Source organism: Bubalus kerabau, chromosome 7 (genome assembly GCF_029407905.1).
Source record: "Bubalus kerabau isolate K-KA32 ecotype Philippines breed swamp buffalo chromosome 7, PCC_UOA_SB_1v2, whole genome shotgun sequence".
Taxonomy (NCBI): domain Eukaryota; kingdom Metazoa; phylum Chordata; class Mammalia; order Artiodactyla; family Bovidae; genus Bubalus; species Bubalus kerabau.
The window spans coordinates 10,080,089-10,100,177 of record NC_073630.1 but is presented as its reverse complement, the minus strand read 5'-3'; positions in this window follow the sequence as shown (position 1 = coordinate 10,100,177).

Here is a 20,089-nt window from a genome sequence, read left to right as displayed (position 1 = left end):
CCCTAAGCTTTTTTTTTTTGGTGGGGGTGGGGGGTGGGGGGTGGGGGAGGTGTTTATTATTGCACAGAGAACATAACTTAGCCTCTTCTGAAGTTCACATAATTGAAAAGTCCATCAGCCTAGTTGATTTGGGGAAGTACTGTCCACAAGGGCTCATACAATGTTCAAGTGATTCCATTTCTCTGTATCTCTTGCTATGAAGGCTTCATCTTTGGGCCCCAAGCCACTATAGTGCACAGTTCCAAAACCTCCTCTGAGGTGGCAAGAGGGTTATAGCAGCTCTAGAGCCCCTTGGACTGCAAGGAGATCCAACCAGTCCATTCTGAAGGAGATCAGTCCTGGGTGTTCTTTGGAAGGAATGATGCTAAAGCTGAAACTCCAGTACTTTGGCCACCTCACACGAAGAGTTGACTCATTGGAAAAGACTCTGATGCTGGAGGGATTGGGGGCAGGAGGAGAAGGGAATGACAGAGGATGAGATGGCTGGATGGCATCACTGACTCGATGGACATGAGTTTGAGTGAACTCCGGGAGTTGGTGATGGACAGGCAGGCCTGGCATGCTGCAATTCACAGGGTCACAAAGAGTCAAACAGGAATGAGCAACTGAACTGAACTGAAACTTTGTATCCAACTCTCAGCTTCACAGCCTGTGGAGAATCTGCTCATAAACAAAAGCCTCTGAGTTTAGCCATAATATTCTCAATGGACAGATTTGGATCACGTGTCCATCCCTGAGCCAATGAGATCTGCCTGTTGGAAGCTCATGTGTGCTGACAATCTGAGAGTGAAGAGTAGGTGGATTCCAAAATGAAAGCTGGGTGTGTTGCTGGAAGAAGTGGAGGATGGATGCCAAGGAGATTAAGCAACAGGGATTCTCTACATCAATCATGTAAACTAAGTAGTATTACTATTCCCATTTTTTTAGGTAAGGAATCAAGTCTCAGAGAGTTTTGGTAACTTGTTTGTTGATAACATGCATATAAATAGCAGGATTTTAACATTAGCCAATTTGACTAGAAAGCCTATTTAATTTCTACTATAACATACTTGTTGCTGGTTTGCTGGTTTAGACGCTAAGTCGTGTCCAACTCTTGCAACCCCATGGACTGTAGCCTGCCAGGCTCCTCTGCCCATGGGATTCTCCAGGCAAGAATACTGGAGTGGGTTGCCATTTCCTTCTCCAGGGGATCTTCCCGACCCAGGGATCGAACCTGGGTCTCCTGCATTGCAGGCAGATTCCTTACCAACTTAGCTACGAGGGAAGCCCATAACAACATACTTGTTGGCCTTTAACAAATCAACTGCCATATATTTCTCCAGCAAAGGTGGGTTTGTTTGGAATCAGTAAAGAATTGCAATTCAGAGTCTGCAATCATGGTACACCATGTGGAAATCCCCCCATGGCAAGCAAAGAACAATTCCATGGAGGGGAAAAGGAAGTTGGGAGGACTATAGTAAGCTAAGAGCCCATGGCTTTTCATTGTCTGAGTCCTTTTTCTTCCTGCTGGGCTCAATTGAGGTTTCTATTTATTAATTTTTACACTTTTGAGTCCCTGATCTTTGGGCTGTCTTTGGGCTGATGGCACATCCTCACAATCCTTCCATCCAGGTAATTTCAATTCATAGTATATTCTTTCTTCATTGCAAACTCCGCCCCTAATTAATAGTTGCTGAAGGATGTAGGCTCATATTAGCAACATCTCATTTTCTATACACTTTGTATCTCCAACATCCTACTCTAGTTCAGTTATTTTGCATATTTTGTGATAATATCTCACATTATGTTTTCCTAAGAGTTACATGCAAAAAACACAGTTCTGATCATGCCATTTAACTGTTTTAATGGTCATGTCAGACTCTTTGCGACCCCATGGACTGTAGCCTGCCAGGCTTCTCTGTCCATGGGGATTCTCCAGGCAAGAATACTGGAGTGGGTTGCCATGCCCTCCTCCAGGGGATCTTCCCGACCCAGGGATTGAACCCAGGTCTCCCTTGCTGCAAGCGGATTCTTTACCATCCGAACCACCAGTGACACAAAATTCTTTGTGTATAATTAAGGCCCTCCAAGATCTGCTTGTAACGGACATTTCCAGGTGCATTCTATCAACAGTTAAAGGTGTATCTCGTTCTCTCTCTCACTTGTGTGCGCGCGCACACACACACACACACACACACTCTTTCAGTCTGCTGTTTCAACAAACAACTTGCTTCTTTCTCCCAGATTTTTCCAAATTCATGTCTTTGTTCATTCTGAGAAGACAAGTTTTCTTTTCTCTATTTCTGTTTATGAAAATATGTATGTCTTAAATGCCTCATCTCTGTAAAGTACTTCTTGGACTCCACAACATCAGTCACTCCCTTCTAGGCTCCTACCACAAATAATAACCTCAGTACACGCCCACTCCCCCACATGATACTGTCGCAGTGAAAAGGCAAAAAAAGAGGAATGACTTTTTTCCTTTCCCTTTCCTGAGAACAAAGATGAACAAAAATGGTAAAGAGAACAGTGAGCAGGCCTGAACATCCCTAGTTCTTTTACTTTAACTGCTCCTAACTCTGCATATCTGTAACTAAGTTTGCTTTCCTGCCCCCTAACTCCGCAGGAACTACACATCACACTTTTGTGACGCCTTTGACTCTATGCTAAATATATTCTCTGTTTGGTGTTTACCCTTACACTACCCTTCCCCTTGTAGTTACACATGAAAAAGTAGACCACAGAACCACTGAACTGCCAGACTCAGTTACTGGGTTACTGATGTCAACCTATGACTGTCTTTGAAGCAAAGAAAGAGGAAGAAATCAAGATCCTAACACTTTTGTTTCTTGTCACTGACTCCTGACTGAGAGCCCTCAACTTACATAAGCCACTAGACACTTCAAGGAGGGTGGGGGGCGGAGTTCTTGAGGCTTGAGCCTACTGTGTCCCCATCTGTCAGCTGAGAATTAAAACCACCTTTCTATCTCTCCTCCAAACTCTGTCTCCATATTTTTCATTTGGCTTTGGTGGGCAGTCAAGTGGGCCTTAGGAAGCATCACTACGAACAAAGCTAGTGGAAGTGATGGAATTCCAGTTGAGCTATTTCAAATCCTAAAAGATGATGCTGTGAAAGTGCTGCACTCAATATGCCAGCAAATTTGGAAAACTCAGCAGTGGCCACAGGACTGGAAAAGGTCAGTTTTCATTCCAATCCCAAAGAAAGGCACTTAATAAGTTTTCAATGACTACTAGGTGAATTAATTAGGTAAAATTCATGGTTAATATTTTTCTAATAGTTACTGAATGTCCACTATGGGTATAACAAAGAGGAAACAAAATATAATAATTACTGTTTACATTATCATTTACTATTTACATTAGTGTTTACTTTAGACTTCACGAAATCCCTCCAGCCATTTTCCCTGCTGTGTCCTCATAAGCACTGAGTAAGCAGGCATGAGAGGGAACACTGTCCCTGCTTCACAGGTGAAGAGTTTAGGCTCAGAGAGGTCAAAGTGATTGGTCACAAACTACAGATCAGTAAGTGGAATAGACCATGGTTTTCCCTTCCACTTTATGACCATATCTGATGAACTTCCCTTTCTCAGAGAACAAACAGGTTAAAAAAACAGAAAAGTAATAGACACTGATTGTCATTGTATCTTTAAAATCACACTTTGAAGATAACGTATACCTAATACCTTATACCAACAGTCTATTTTTCTTTTTTACTAATTTTTCCTGACAGTGATTTATGGAGGACAAGAGAATGAGAAAAGGGAAAGAAAATACAATTTCTTAACTACTCACCACATGTCAGTTTCTCTCACAATATATTTCCCCATTTTAGTTTGGTATCCATCCTGTAAGGTCCATGTACTGTACCCCCAAGTAAGTGAGTGAGTGAAGTCACTCAATCGTGTCCAACTCTTTGCGACCCTGTGGGCTGTAGTCTGTCAGGCTCCTCCATCCATAGGATTTTCCAGGCAAGAATAGTGAAGTGGATTGCCATTTCCTTCCCCAGGGGATCTTCCGGACTCAGGGATCAAACTCGGCTTTCCTGCATTGCGGGTAGACTCTTTACCATCTGAGCCACCGTGAATCCCACTGTACCCCATACAGATATGATTAACTGGAGTCTCAAGAAATTATAAGTGACTTGCTTGAGATAAATAGTAGGATAAATGGGGGACCAGACTCAAACCATGCCTTCTTCTCTACTGTCTTTCCACCACACAGTGCTGACCAAGGTGAGATGAGAAGGAGGTTAGAAAGGGGATAAGAGAGAAGAAGAGCTTACAAAAGGTCATCTTGGACCACATGAGGTTGAGGAAAGCAGAACAAACCAGGCAGAAGGAGGGGAAACGGGCCTGAGATTAGTCCTTGAGGATCAGCTGGAAGGACACTTGAGAAGAGGGAGAGATTTTGCACTTCCATTGCTTTCCCCTGTCATCCTCTTCTAAGACCTACTTCTGCTTAATCCTCATGCTTCTGAGTTCAAAGCCCACCTCCATGCTCCTCATCCAGGACAGCCCTTAGACAGGAATAATGGGAAGTGTACGGCACTCCATGTATCATTTAGCTTGATTTATGATCACAGCCCAGCTGCTACCCCAGCTACCTCCAGGATGCTCCCTGGAAAATGTCATCTAGTGACTCTTCATAAATGGGCAAGACAATTAGGATAGCTAGTACTAAGTAGTCAGTGGGAGAAGAAACCAACCTGATCAAACCCCAATCTTTCAGGGTCCTTAGAGACTCCAGTACTCTTGCCTGGAAAATCCCATGGACGGAGGAGCCTGGTAGGCTGTAGTCCATGGGGTCACGAAGAGTCGGACACTTACTGAGCGACTTCACTTTCACTTTCATGCATTGGAGAAGGAAATGGCAACCCACTCCAGTGTTCTTGCCTGGAGAATCCCAGGGACGGCGGAGCCTGGTAGGCTGCCATCTGTGGGGTCGCACAGAGTCGGACACGACTGAAGCGACTTAGCAGCAGCAGAGATAAGTAGGTGGTGCTAGTGGTAAAGAACCCCCAAGCCGATGAAGGAGACATAAGAGTTGCGGGTTTGACCCCTGGGTGGGGAAGGTCCCTTGGAGGAGGGCGTGGCAACCCACTTGAGTATTCTTGGCTGGAGAATCCCACGGACAGAGGATCCTAGAAGGCTCCAGTCCAAGCATGCAGAGATAAGAAATGGTAGTTTTGAATCTTAACTCTAGGTGGCAGTATTACTCAACCTGATTTCTTTGCTCTGAGGCAACAACTTGGGCTTTCCAGATGCCGCAATGGTAAAGAATCCGCCTGCCAATGCAGGAGACCCAAGTGATGTTTGTTCAATCCTTGGGCTGGGAAGATCCCTTGGAATAAGCAATGGCAAATACTGCTCCAGTATTCTTCCCTGCAAAATTCTATGGACAGAGGAGCCTGGTGTGCCTAGTGGGCTAAAGTCCATGGGGTTGCAGAGTTGGAGGTGACTGAGCACACACACAGATGCAACAACTTGATCTATTTTTTTATGGTTGACATCACTTTTCTATAGGTAATCTTATAATTGTCAACAAGGATGTTAATTATTTTCTTTCCTATGCTCATTGTAAGATTGGTATTCAAATTATTAAATTCCCTTCTCCAGGGGATCTTACCAACCCAGGGATCGAACCCTAGTCTCCTGCATTGCAGGCAGATTCTTTACTAGCTGAGCCACAAGGGAAGCCCAAGAATACTGGAGGGGGTTTCCTATCCTTTCTCCAGCAGATCTTCCCCACCCAGGAATCAAACCAGGGTCTCCTGCATTGCAGGCAGATTCTTTACCAACTGAGCTATCAGGGAAGCCCTAAATTATTAAATATCAAAATTGATATTCAAATTACTTAGAAAAATTACAAAATTCTATTCTCACATTATTATTTTATTACTACTTCACTCCCATAATGCATTACTTTTATAACACTGCATTTATCCGTAGTCTACCTGCAATCTCAGAGCTCCAGAACAGAGTCCTGAACTGGGAAGAAAGAGGAAAAGCTTTTCTCGAGCCTAGAAATGGGTGCCACTCAAGCTAGGGTATGGGTTACCCAATAACAAATTGAGGATTGCCTGAAGTTTGTCTTTAAAACATTGCTTAAATTAATTTGTTAACCTATGTGAATTAGTGAATCTGTCCCTGTAAGTTAGGCTTAATTTCATCTGCATATAATTAAAGCATCAAATAATAGTGCTTAACAAGATACAAGTTTTTCTCTTACACATTAAAAATCTTGTGGTGAGCAGCCAAGGGCTCATGTGGCAGCTCCGTGATCTTATGGGAATAAGGCACCTTCTATGTATTTTATTTGAGAACCTAACTTCCATCTTCAAGGTTGCCTCATGTTCCAAGGTGACTGCTGGACTTATAGTTCTCATTCTACTCCAAGCAGCTGGAAAGAAGGTATGATGCTGCTGTCCCCTAAATCCCAGGCAATACTTCTGAATACATTTGGTTAACCAAAACTTGTTCACAAGTAGCTGCATAAGATGCTAGAAAATGTCATTTTTAGCTGAGCATCTTGTATATGTGCTTGGTCACTCAGTCATGTCTGACTCTTGGTGACCCCATGGACTGTAGCCCGCCAGGCTCCTCTGTCCTTGGAATTTTCCAGGCAAGAATACTGGAGTGGGTTGGCATTTCCTACTCCAGGGGAAAAGCAAAGGAGAAAAGGAAAAGTATACCCATTTGAATGCAGAGTTCCAAGAATAGCAAGGAGAGATAAGAAAGCCTTCCTCAGTGATCAGTGCAAAGAAATAGAGGAAAACAATAGAATGGGAAAGACTAGAGATCTCTTCAAGAAAATTAGAGATACCAAGGGAACATTTCATGCAAAGATGGGCTCAATAAAGGACAGAAATGGTATGGACCTAACAGAAGCAGAAGATATAAAGGAGAGGTGGCAAGAATACACAGAAGAACCGTACAAATAAGATCTTCATGACCCAGATAATCACGATGGTGTGATCACTCACCTAGAACCAGACATCCTGGAATGTGAAGTCAAGTGGGCCTTAGGAAGCATCACTACGAACAAAGCTAGTGAAGGTGATGGAATTACAGTGGAGCTATTTCAAATCCTAAAAGATGATGCTGTGAAAGTGCTGCACTCAATATGTCAGCAAATTTGGAAAACTCAGTAGTGGCCACAGGACTGGAAAAGTTCAGTTTTCATTCCAATCCCAAAGAAAGGCAATGCCAAAGAATGCTCAAACTACCGCACAATTGCACTCATCTCACATGCTAGCAAAGTAATGCTCAAAATTCTCCAAACTAGGTTTCAATAGTATGTGAACCGTGATCTTCCAGATGTTGAAGCTGGATTTAGAAAAGGCAGAGGAACCAGAGATCAAATTGCCAACATCCGCTGGATCATCGAAAAAGCAAGAGAGTTCCAGAAAAACATCTATTTCTACCTCACTGACTATGCCAAAGCCTTTGACTGTGTGGATCACAATAAACTGTGGAAAATTCTGAAAGAGATGGGCATACCAGACCACCTGATCTGCCTCTTGAGAAATCTGTATGCAGGTCAGGAAGCAACAGTTAGAACTGGACATGGAACAACAGACTGGTTCCAAATAGGAAAAGGAGTATGTCAAGGCTGTATATTGTCACACTGCTTATTTAACTTATATGCAGAGTACATCATGAGAAATGCTGGACTGGAAGAAGCACAAGCTGGAATCAAGATTTCCGGGAGAAATATCAATAACCTCAGATATGCAGATGACACCATCCTTATGGCAGAAAGTGAAGAAGAACTAAAGACTCTCTTGATGAAAGTGAAAAAGGAAAGCAAAAAAGTTGGCTTAAAGCTCAACATTCAGAAAACTAAGATCATGGCATCTGGTCCCATCACTTCATGGCAAATAGATGGGGAAACAGTGGAAACAGTATCAGACTTTATTTTGGGGGGCTCGAAAATCACTGCAGATGGTGACTGCAGCCATGAAATTAAAAGACGCTTACTCCTTGGAAGAAAAGTTATGACCAACCTAGACAGCATATTAAAAGGCAGACACATTACTTTGCAAACAAAGGTCCATCTAGTTAAGGCTATGGTTTTTCCAGTAGTCATGTATGGATATGAGAGTTGGACTCTAGAGAGAGCTGAGTGCCAAAGAATTGATGCTTTTGAACTGTGGTGTTGGAGAAGACTCTTGACAGTCCCTTGGACAGCAAGGAGATCCAACCAGTCCATCCTAAAGGAAATTAGTCCTGAATATTCATTGGAAGGACTGATGTTGAAGCTAAAATTCCAATACTTTGGCCACCTGATGCGAACAGCTGACTCATTGGAAAAGACCTTGATGCTGGGAAAGATTGAAGGTGGGAAGAGAAAGGGATGACATAGGATGAGATGGTTGGTTGGCATTTCTGACTCAATGGACATGAGTTTGAGTAAACTCTGGGAGTAGGCGATAGACAGGGAGGCGTGGTGTGCTGCAGTCCATGGGGTCGCAAAGAGTCGGATATGAGTGAGTGACTGAACTGAACTGAACTCCAGCGGATCTTCTTGATCCAGGGATGGGACCTGTGTCTCTTGCATCTTCTGTATTGGCTGGCAGATTCCTTACCACTAAGCCACCTGGAAAGCCCTGAGCATCTTAAATCCCAAATAAAATTTGCATTCTGATACCAAGGAGGAAGGAGAGGATTATTAGGTCACAATGAGCAGTCTTTCCACAACCAGCAAGAAATTTAAGATGTTTGGTTCAAGCACATATAGCAGATAAAGCAGCTTCATGGGTGTGTGACCAGTGTAGTCAGTTGCATGAGGTTCTGCTCTCAGAAGGCCTTGCACTTAGTTTAATGTTCTGTCTTGAAATTCTTAATAACTTTATCTTTGAACTTGTGTTTTGTAAGTGAAGTCAGATTTAAAACTGGAGTATGCATGTGAGCAGGGGAGATACATGCAATATGTATGCTATTTTCTTGACACCCTATTCACATATAGTGTTCAGGATGCCCCATCAGCACAAAATCCCATTGGGTCCATAATTTTGATGAGTTTTGCATGCAAATTAAATGCTTATGCTTGCATTTAAACCTGGTATGCACAATGTAAAGGTGAATGGCAAAATTTATGCTAATAATTTATATATATATGGAGAAGGAAATGGCAACCCACTGCAGTATTCTTACCTGGAGAATCCCATGGACGGAGGAGCCTGGCAGGCTATAGTCCATGGGGGTCGCAAAGTGTCAGACATGACTTAACAACTAAACAACAGCAACAACTATATATATAGACACACACATATGTGTGTGTGTCTATATATATTTCCTTAGAATAACATTAGTAAAAAAAAAAACACACACACAACAAATTGAAAAAGAGATTGTGGAAGATCACCTTACTGTCACCAAAGAAACATCCAAGCGAAAAAATGAGAAACTAAATCACCAAAATGTGACTGTTACAGTGTTTAAAATTATTCTTTATGTGACCAAAAATAAAATAAAAATAAAAGGATTACAAATCATGATCATGTGGGATTTATCCTAGGGTACAAGGATGGTTCAGTATCTGCATATCACTCAATGTGATAACAGACTGAAGAATAAAAACCATATGATCATCTCCATAGATGGAGAAAAAGCTTTTGAAAAGATGCAACATTCATTTATGATAAAAACTCTCAACCAAGTGGATATAGAGCCATATATGATAATCCCACAGCTAGCCTGGACCCCTGAAGTAAGAAATGGCAACCCACTGTAGTATACTTACCTGGAAAAGTCTATGGACAGAGGAGCCTGGTGGGTTACAGTCCATGCAGTTGCAAAGTCAGACATGACTGAGCACAATACAACATATTCAACAGTGAAAAGCTGAAAGTGTTTCCTAAAGATCAGCAATCAGAGAAGAAAAAGAAATAAAGGCGTCCAAAATGAAAAGGAAGAAGTAAAACTATCACTGCTTGCAGATGATATGATTCTACAAATAGAATATCCTTATGATACCACCAAAAAACTACTAGAGCTCATCAATGAATCTGGTAAAGTTGCAGGATATAAAATTAATATACAGAAATCTTTTCCATTTCTATGCGCTAACAATGAACCACAAGAAAGAGAAATTAAGAAATTAACCTCATTTGCCACTGCATCAAAACAAGTGAAATACCTAAGAATAAATCTAACTAAAGAGATAAAAGACCTATTCTTAGAAAACTATATGATACTGATAAAAAGAAATTGAAGAAAACACAAACAAGTGGAAAGATATACTGTGTCTATGGATTGGAAGAGTTAATATTGCTAAAATTACTATACTACCCAAGGCAATCTACAAATTAAATACAATCCCTGTCAAATATTAATGGCATTTCCCACAGAACTAGAACAAAGGATTCTAAAATTTGTGTGGAAACACAAAAGACTTGTAAGAGCCAAAACAACCCCGAGAAAGAAGAACAGATCAAAACAGCGTGGTACTGGGACAAAAGCAGACAATAAATTAATGGAGCAGAATAGACAACCCAAAAATAAACCTACACACTTATGGTCTATTAATCTATGCCAAAGAAGGCAAAAATATACAATGGAGAAAAGAGTCTCTTCAATAAGTAGTGCATGGAAAACTGGACAGTTACATGTGAAAAGGATGAAATTAGAACATTTTCTAACACTATATACAAAAATAAACTCAAAATGGGTTAAAGACTTAAATGTAAGACCAGAAACTATAAAGCCCCCAGAAGAAAACATAGCTAGATTACTCTGTGACATAAATTGCAGCAATGTGTTTTTGGATCTGTTTCCTAAGGTAAAAGAAGCAAAAGCAAAAATAAGCAAATGGAATCTAAATTTAAAGGCTTTTGCACAGCAAAGGAAACCATAAACAAACAAAAAGACAATCTACTGAATGGAAGAAGATATTTGCAAATGATATATTTGCAAATTAAAATCCAATAATATTCAATATACACAAACATATACACTTAACATCAAAAAACCCAAATAACCCAATTAAGAAAAGGGCAGAGTATCTGAAAAGGTATTTTTCCAAGGAAGATATAGAGATTGCTAACATACACAAAAAAATGCTCAAAATATGAAATTATCAGGGAAATGCATATCGAAACTACAATAAAATATCAACTTAAAGTTGTCAGAGTGACTTTTATTCAAAAAAACAACAAATAGCAAGTGTTGCCAAAAATGTGAAGGAAAGAGATGTCTTTGCATTGTTGGTGAGAATGTAAATTGGTATAGCCACTTTGGAAAACAGTATGGAGATACCTCAAGAAATTAAAAATAAAACTACCATATGATCCAACAATTCCACTCCTGGGTATTTATCCAAACAAAACAAAAGCACTAATTCGAAAAAATATACATACCCCTGTGTTCATTGTGGGCTTCCCTGGAGACTCAGTGGTAAAGAATCCACCTGCCAATGCAAGAGCTACAGGTTTAAAACCTTGGTTAGGAAGACCCCTTGGAGAAGGAAATGGCAACCCACTCCAGTGTTCTTGCCTGGGAAATCCCATGGACAGAGGAGCCTGGTGGGCTACAGTCTGCTGCTGCTGCTGCTAAGTTGCTTCAGTTGTGTCCGACTCTGTGCGACCCCATTGACGGCAGCCCACAAGGCTCCACCGTCCCTGGGATTCTCCAGGCAAGAACACTGGAGTGGGTTGCCATTGCCTTCTCCAGTGCAGGAAAGTGAAAAGTGAAAGTGAAGTCGCTCAGTCCTGCCCGACTCTTAGCGGCCCCATGGACTGCAGCCTACCAGGCTCCTCCATCCATGGGATTTTTCAGGCAAGAGTACTGGAGTGGGATGCCATTGCCTTCTCTATGGGGTCACAAAGAATTGGACATGACTTAGTGACTAAGCAACAATAACGTTCACTGAAACATTATTTATAATAGCCAAAATATGGAATCATCGAAAGTGCCCATCAATAGATGAAAGGATGAAGAAGATGTGAAACACTGGAATACAATGGAATATTACTCAACCATAAAAAAGAATGAAATATTGCCATCTGTGACAAAATGAATAGATCTGGAGAGTGTTATACTACGTGAAATAAGACAGAGAAAGAAAAATGCTGTATGATTTCATTTATATGTGGAATCTAAAAAACAAATAAACAAATTCAGAAATATAACAAAGCAGAAAAAGAGTTATAAAAACAAAAAACAAACAATTGGTTACTAGAGGGGAAGGCGGTTGGCAGAAGAAAAAATAGGTAAGGGAGATTAAGAGGTAAAAATTTCTAGCTGCAAAATAAAGGAGACGTGGGTATGGAATGTGCAAGGGACTATAGTCAATAACTGTGTAATGTCTTAGTACAGTGACATATTCTAATTAGTCTTATTGTGGTGATGAGCTTGAAATGTGTAGAAACAGTGAATCCCTGTGCTGTATAACAATAATGAACATAATGGTGAAGTCAACTGTATTTCAAAAGCTAACAAGGACTTCCCTGGCAGTCCAGGGGTTAAGACCTAACCTTCCAATGCTGTGGGTGCAGGTTTGATCCCTAGTCGAGGAGCTAAGGACGCACATACCTCCCGGCCAAAAAAATTATACATATATAAAAGAAAAAAGGAAGCAATGTTGTAACAAATTCAACAAAGACTTAAAAAAAAAAAAAACTTAAAAGATAAAACCACTCAAATAAATAAACTCATAGTAAAAGAGATCAGATTTGTGGTTACCAGAGACAAGAAGTGGGCAGGAAAAATTGGATGAAGACAGTCAAAAGGTATGAATTTCCAGGGATAAGACAAATAAGTATTAGGCATGTACTTATATACCACATGTACAACTTGATAAATATACTTAACATTGCTGTATGTTATATATGAAAATCCTCAAGAGAAAAGAGTTCCCAGCAACAAGAAAAATAATTTTTTAATTAAATTTTTTTTGTTTCTTCAATTTGTATTTATATGAGATAATGGATGTTCTCTAAACTTACTTGGATAATCATTTCATGATTTATGTAAATCAAATCATTATGCTGTACACCTTGAAGGTATGCAATGCTGTATGTCAACTATATCTCAATAAAACTGGGAGAAAAAATGAATACATACAATGAAGTACAAAACCACCGTTGTCCACCTTGTAGCCATGGCTGTGTACTTAAAATATTTTTCTCCATGCCCTTGTCATCAGAAGTAGGTTTGTATCTCCCTAGTTTGCTACGTCAGAAGTTGAGGTTTATTTCTTCTAAAATCCACAAGTTTGAAGCAGGAACTTCATTATATTTACTCATCACTTTCTTCTCCTTTAGGAGTAGTGCTATAAATTAAAATATTCTTATGGTGGGTGAGCTGACAATACATAAACTTTGCTTCTTATTGTAACACTTCCAGTAATTAACACGTTGACACTTTTTCTCATTTTCTGAACTCAAGCAGAACTTTGAAATATTTCCTTCCAGGGACTTCCCTGGTGACGCAGTGGATAAGAATCCATCTGTCAATATCAATGCAAGAGACACCGATTCAATCTTTGGTCCAGGAAGATCCCACATGCTGTGTGGCAGCTCAGCCCAAGCACCACAGCTACTGAGCCCATGCCTAGAGCCTGTGCTCCCCAACAGGAGAAGCCACAGCAATGAGAAGCCCGTACACCACAGTGAGGGGTAGCCCCCACTCACAACAACTAAGGAAAGCCTGAGCAAAGCCACAAAGACCCAGCACAGCCAGAAAAAGAAATGGAAGGAAAGAAAATTTTTTAAAATTTCCTTTCAAATTTCACACTCCATCAAAAGAAACTGTTTCCTAGCCAATGGGAGGGGGGGTGGGGGGAAATCCACTCTCTAGTTAAGGAAGTGTTCATTATAAGTGGTTGATAGAGTAGTTTAAAGTCCTTTCCCTAAAAGGGGAGGAGACTCCCTACATTGTTTCTGTGTTCAGTTTCCATTCATTCAATTTCCCTTTACTGAATACCCCACTTATACAAGGCACCACTTGAGAAATTTCATGGAATTTGTGCCTCAAGATGATTAAATCTCACAGACCAGATGAGACATGTACATTAGTAATTATAGTAAAGAGTATATATGAAGAGTATCATGGTTGGGAGCAAAGAGGTATAGGCATTCAGAGAGAGAAAGGAGGTCAATGTAAGTTTCATGAAGGATGTTGTCACTGAAAAAAAACATAAAAAATGTGGAGGGACTCCCTGGCAGTACAGTGGTTAATGTTTTGCAGTGCTGCCAAAAAAGAAAGAAAAGAGATGGAGAATTTCAACTTTTAGATATGGAGGCAAAGGAATTTGAAATGGAGAATTGGCATAAGCAAAGAAACACAGGTACCGTGAGATACATGGTGTGGTTTCCTAAATAACAGTCAAATTTTAAAGTCGAAATGCCAAAGATCTTTAAACCCTTCTATCTGAGGAGGCTGACTAGGCCCATTTACCTGGGGCCTGAAATGCAAATGGAAGTATAGATAACCAGGTGGAAAGAGAGGAAGCCACCCATAGGCTTGGGAGGCCAGGCACTCAAAATAAATTCTATTATTCAATGGGGAACAGTTGAAAGGAATGGAACACAGAAGCACCAAGATTTCAGCCAAATGTAAAACCTGATTATTTTGTATTTAAATCTAGAAAAAGTTTTCAAATGCCAATTTAGCTCAACAAGCAATTGCAGAGTACCGAGCACAAATACCAGTTCCTAGGTTACATGCTCTAGACTCATACATGTAAATATTTACCTTTCTGACTCCCTACCTTAATGTAATCTGATAAATCGTAATATGAATTACAATGTAGGCATAGAAATAAAATAGCCATTCAATTTTAAAGTGGTCTGCAGAGGTTGGGGAATAGAAATAGAAGAGATTTAAGAGAAAGAAAACAGGACACCTTTGGAGTGAGTGTCATGTGTCAGACTCTGCTGTGAACTTTATACATTGTCTCATCAATGAATATTAGACAGTTGAGTAGGAGTGAGAGTGGGAAGGTAAGATACAGAGATGAGGCAAAGAGAGATAAATCGGATGTCTCAGTCTTACTAGTGAGGTTAAACTTCTATACATTCCTTTACAGTTACCTCCTGTGTGTTTCATTTCATTTCCACCACTTAGTTTCACATGAGTTAGTGAACTTTTCTGACCCTCAGTCCCCTGATTTGACAGTTAAGAAGAATTCTTTTTGTAGAATGTAGAATGTAGAAGAAGCTTTATTTCTGTTCCAGTGATTAAATTTACTGAAAGTAACTATGTAAACTTAATTTTTTTATCTAATATTATATCCAAAAAGATATTTATCCAATGAATATGCCAAAATCAGTGTCTGGATTTATTGAACATAACTTTTTACAAATCCTGTTTACTAATATCTCCAACTAATGTTATATTTTTCCAAAAAATGCACAGTGTCTAATTGCATGCAACCGGATATAAACTTCAAATGTGCTTACTTGGATCATTCTCTGTTGGAAAATAAATATCTACCATTATAACCAAGGTTTCTCTTTTTATTCAGTTTTAAAGCAGCTGAAAACAGCACAGTGAACCCATCTTTAAAGAGGTTTCCTAGTGGGATCTCAGAGCTTAAATACTGCTAGCAGGATTGCAGATGGTCCATCTATGTGATACAGCCTATCAAATGACTGATCTCTTACATGGGCAGAGAGGCCTGACAGCAGCTCAGTTTCCAAGTTGCGAGTGTGTGTGTGTGTGACTGCTGAAGAACAAAGCTCCTTCACTCTGAAAGGCTTGTCAACACAACACTGAAAACGAAGTCTTGAGTTTTGGAGTTATATCTGAAAAGAACAGATTACCTAACTAAAACAAAGCAAAACAAAAAACTGTAAGGCTGCTGATTTACCTAAACTATGGTTCTAAATTTTCTATAAAATAAAAAATCAGAGAACTCTGCTCAATATTATGTAACAACCTAAATAGGAAAAGAATTTGAAATAGAACAGGCACATGTATATGTATAATTGAATCACATTGCCCTACACCTGAAACTATCACAGTATCATTAATCAACTATACTCCAAAAAGTAAAAAATATAAAACCTGAACTAGTTGAAGAATGGTGATCATCTGAAATAGTTGAAGAATGCTTCAGAAAATTTTAAATTTAATGTTAATTTTTACTCTTTGAAAATTGGAGACTTATTCATTAGTGAAAGCTAATTTGAAATTTAAGAAAAATAATTTGCATCTTTTCATCTATAAGAATCTAAAATACTCTTTTTATTATAACCTCCTGTTCTCTATCTTTTAAACAAAATACAGTTCTATATTCAATTTGAACTCATCTCTTCGGAGAAATAAATGAAAAAATTTCAAAAGATTGTTAGCTGCAGAGTAGGCACTGGATTAGTGGTGCTCCTTTGCTGTATCTGTGAAGGGCGCAGTTATTTCATTTGCTCCCGGAACTAGCTGATCTGGAAAATCTCAGTTGTTTTCCTTTCAAAATTATTCTGTTATCTGACACATCTCAATCATTTATCATGAGAACAGTCAGAAATGACAGATTTTATTTTTTCTTCTCTTTTTTTTTTCTGATCTACGATGTAGTAAGTAAGCAAACAAATTTCCAGTCTAATTTCTGGTGCAACCTGTCCCAGGAAACAAGATATTTTGAGAAGAAAATGAGTTGGTGCCTGCCTGGAGGGTAGATGTGGTAAACCATCTATCTCCTCAGGAGATGGAAGGCAGCCACACATTTGGCAGCGAATCCTCAGTCAACTGACAGAGCAGGCAGTTGGCGGCACAGGAAAAGTGCATCTGTTGCATTATTAAGTATCAAGATGACAAACAGAGGTCGTAATTAAGCTGGTGCTTAACAGCTCATTGCCTTGCGTAGTAACAGCTACGATTTTCTGAAGGCACCCTCCGATCACTTCTCTCCTGTCCTCACAGAGAAATGTGATGGCGTCCGAGTTGTCAGCACTAGGACAATGTATCGTGCTCGCCTTCTTAATTAAAGCCTTTCCTCTAGTCTTCTTATTAACATTTTTATATTTTCCAGCTTTTAAAATGACTTCTGTTGCTGTTTGGAGACAAATCACTGTATAAATCCCCAAACACAAATAAGTCATCCCACTTACATGTTGTCTAAAGCAATTACTTCATTTATATATGTCTATTCAAAAGGAGAAAGAAAAGTATTAGAGAAACTTCAGGTGAATACTGTATTTTGATAAATAAAAACACTGAAGTGGGATTATGCAATGAAATGGCAAGGTATTCTATAAAACCTATATTACATATGTTACATATTACATCTTTGCATAAAGATTGAGTTGTTTCTGTTAAAGGTGAGAGAAAAGAAAGGAAGTGTACTTAGCAGGTAATTAGAAATAATATTTTCACAGAGCTAATGTGACCTAACTTATGTTTAAAAAGTAAAATAATGAATTAGAATTCCATATTCAAGAGAAATAAAATTTGCTAGTTTTGATTAAACAAGAAACCAAAAGACACTAAAAAAAAAAGCAGCAGTTCAAAGAGTGATTATAATATGGCAATTAGTACCTGATCAAATGCATAATAAAAAACTGAGGATTCTAGTTAATAAGGATTATTCTGAGATGTTTCGAGTTTGGTATGTTGAGCCACGTACAAGTAAATAAAAAATAGAGGTTGTTAATTTCTCCAACCATATGTAAATTATAAGTGATGTTTGAGGTCCCTGCATAATACAGTGTTGTGTGGATGTGAAAGCTGGACTATAAAGAAAGCTGAGTGCAGAAGATTTGATGCTTTTGAGCTGTGGTGTTGGAGAAGACTCCTGAGATTCCCTTGGACTTCAAGGAGATCCAACCAGTCAATCCTAAAGGAAATCAGTCCTGAATATTCATTGGAAGAACTGATTCCAAAGCTGAAACTCCAGTACTCTGGCCACCTCATGCGAAGAACTAACTCATTAGAAAAGACCCTGATGCTGGGAAAGATTGAAGGCAGGAGGAGAAGGGGACAACAGAGGATGAGATGGTTGGATGGCATCACCGACTCGATGGACATGGATTTGGGTAAGCTCTGGGAGTTGGTGATGGACAGGGAAGCTTGGCAAGCTGCAGTCCATGGGGTCACAAAGAGTCAGACTCAACTGAGCAACTGAACTGAATGTTGAAAGTCAAGTAAGAAAGAATAAAATGTGGTGTTTAGGTTCTACTAAAAGTATGGATCGTTTAGGTTCTGTTAAGGAAAAAAGAACAACTGAGAGGTCTGTGAATTTACTGTATGTAAATTTCTCATGGGTTTTCAGTGAAGAGTTTTTGGTCTATAGGTACCATAGAAGACCAGGCATTGGACAATAGTCACATCAGTACTGTGGGCCTCACATTCCTGAGCAATCCAGTAGGCAAATCCACACTGGTTAATATATATATATATATATATATATTTTTTTTTTGCCACTATTGTTCCTGTTTTGTTGTTGTTATTGTCCAGCCGATACTCCAGTAAAGCTGCTCCTTCTGTAATCAGTGTAATTTATTTGCTCTAGGACAGTGCCAGAACAGGATGCAGAAGACTGAGGAGGCTGTTCTCCCCTAATTATTTCTAGTCCTCTTACAGGGAGAACAGGTACTAGGGAAGAACACTAGTTCCACTTGCCATTTTCAGTGCTCACTTTTCTCTTTCTTTTTATTTTTTATTTATTTATTTTTTAAATTTTATTTTATTTTTAAACTTTACAAAATTGTATTAGTTTTGCCAAATATATTTTTTAAAAATAACCCCCACCATTGCTGAAAAGTTTTCTGGTAGATAAAAGAATCCCACAAGTCTGCAATGGGGGATTTTTTATTTAAGTATAATGGACTTGGATGAACATGTGAACGAGATGGTGGAAGCTAGAGTGTTTTTCCATTTCGCATGGATTGTATCAGTCCCCTCTTGCCTTCCAGTGCATATTCTTGCCTAAGCATGTGAATCAGTTTAAGAGCAAGGGTTCTGGAAAAAGCCCTAGGTTTAAACACTGGCTTCTACCTTTGTGGGTCATGGGATTCTGGGCAGGTCAGTTATACTTTCCTGGCTTTGGTTGCCTCATATGTGAAAATATAGAGTCATGATGATACCTACTTCAGAGATATTTTGAGATAAATAAATGAGACATGTAAGGAATTTAGAGTAGTCAGACATATAAACAATTAACAAATGATATGCTTGTACAACATGAAAAGAGTTTCCCACTCAAAATCATTCACTCTTCCAATTAACAATATGTATGAAAAAGATGAAGTATGGATCCTCAAGGGCAAATGATAGGAAAAGAACTGCTTTTGGGGTGCTTATTATTTGTCTCAGAAGAGAACAGACCTGTCAAATACACAGTTATGGGAACCCTTGTTGCAGCTTTGGGGGCATGCTGTCACCACCCCAGATATTTTGGAAATTTAGCTCTCATTAAGCTTGTGGCATGGAGAAGGAAATGGCAGCCCACTCCAGCGTTCTTGCCTGGAGAATCCCAGGGACGGGGGAGCCTGGTAGGCTGCCGTCTATGGGGTCGCAGAGAGTCGGACACGACTGAAGTGACTTAGCAGCAGCAGAAGCAAGTTTGTGGCAAGGTCCTTAATCTACCATGGAAGCTTAAGGCTGTCCCATGAGCCAGCAAGACAGAACTGTGTTAAGGTTTATTCTTTATTGGGATTGAGTTTTTGATGGCTTAGCTGTTTTAGGGCTAGGATGGACCACTTGGGTTCTCAGAGATACCCTGGGACACCCCACTGAAAGACATTATTTGGTAGCTCACTGTGTTAGCATAACACATCCCATGATGAGCTATTTTATTTCACTATTATCGCTAACCCAAACCTAGTTGATTTTTGGCTGACTGAAGTTCACTGCCTCTTCAAGGCTGGTCTTGCTGCCTTATTCTCTTTCATCGCTGACCTCCTTTTGTCCTACCTATTCTACCTTCCTGTTCCTTGTGGGTAAGATTATTCTAGGTTTCCTGGCTTGAGCATTTTGTTTTGATCTTTACTGTCAAAGCTTTTGCCCAAATTTGTAACCTTTCTGAGATAAAGTTCAAGTACCACAAAAGATAGCTTTTTTTGCTACTCACCTGCCCTCATGATGATCCAGTATTATACTTCATCTCTTTCTCATAGCCTTGGCTATCTTAGTTCTCTATCCTTAAGTCC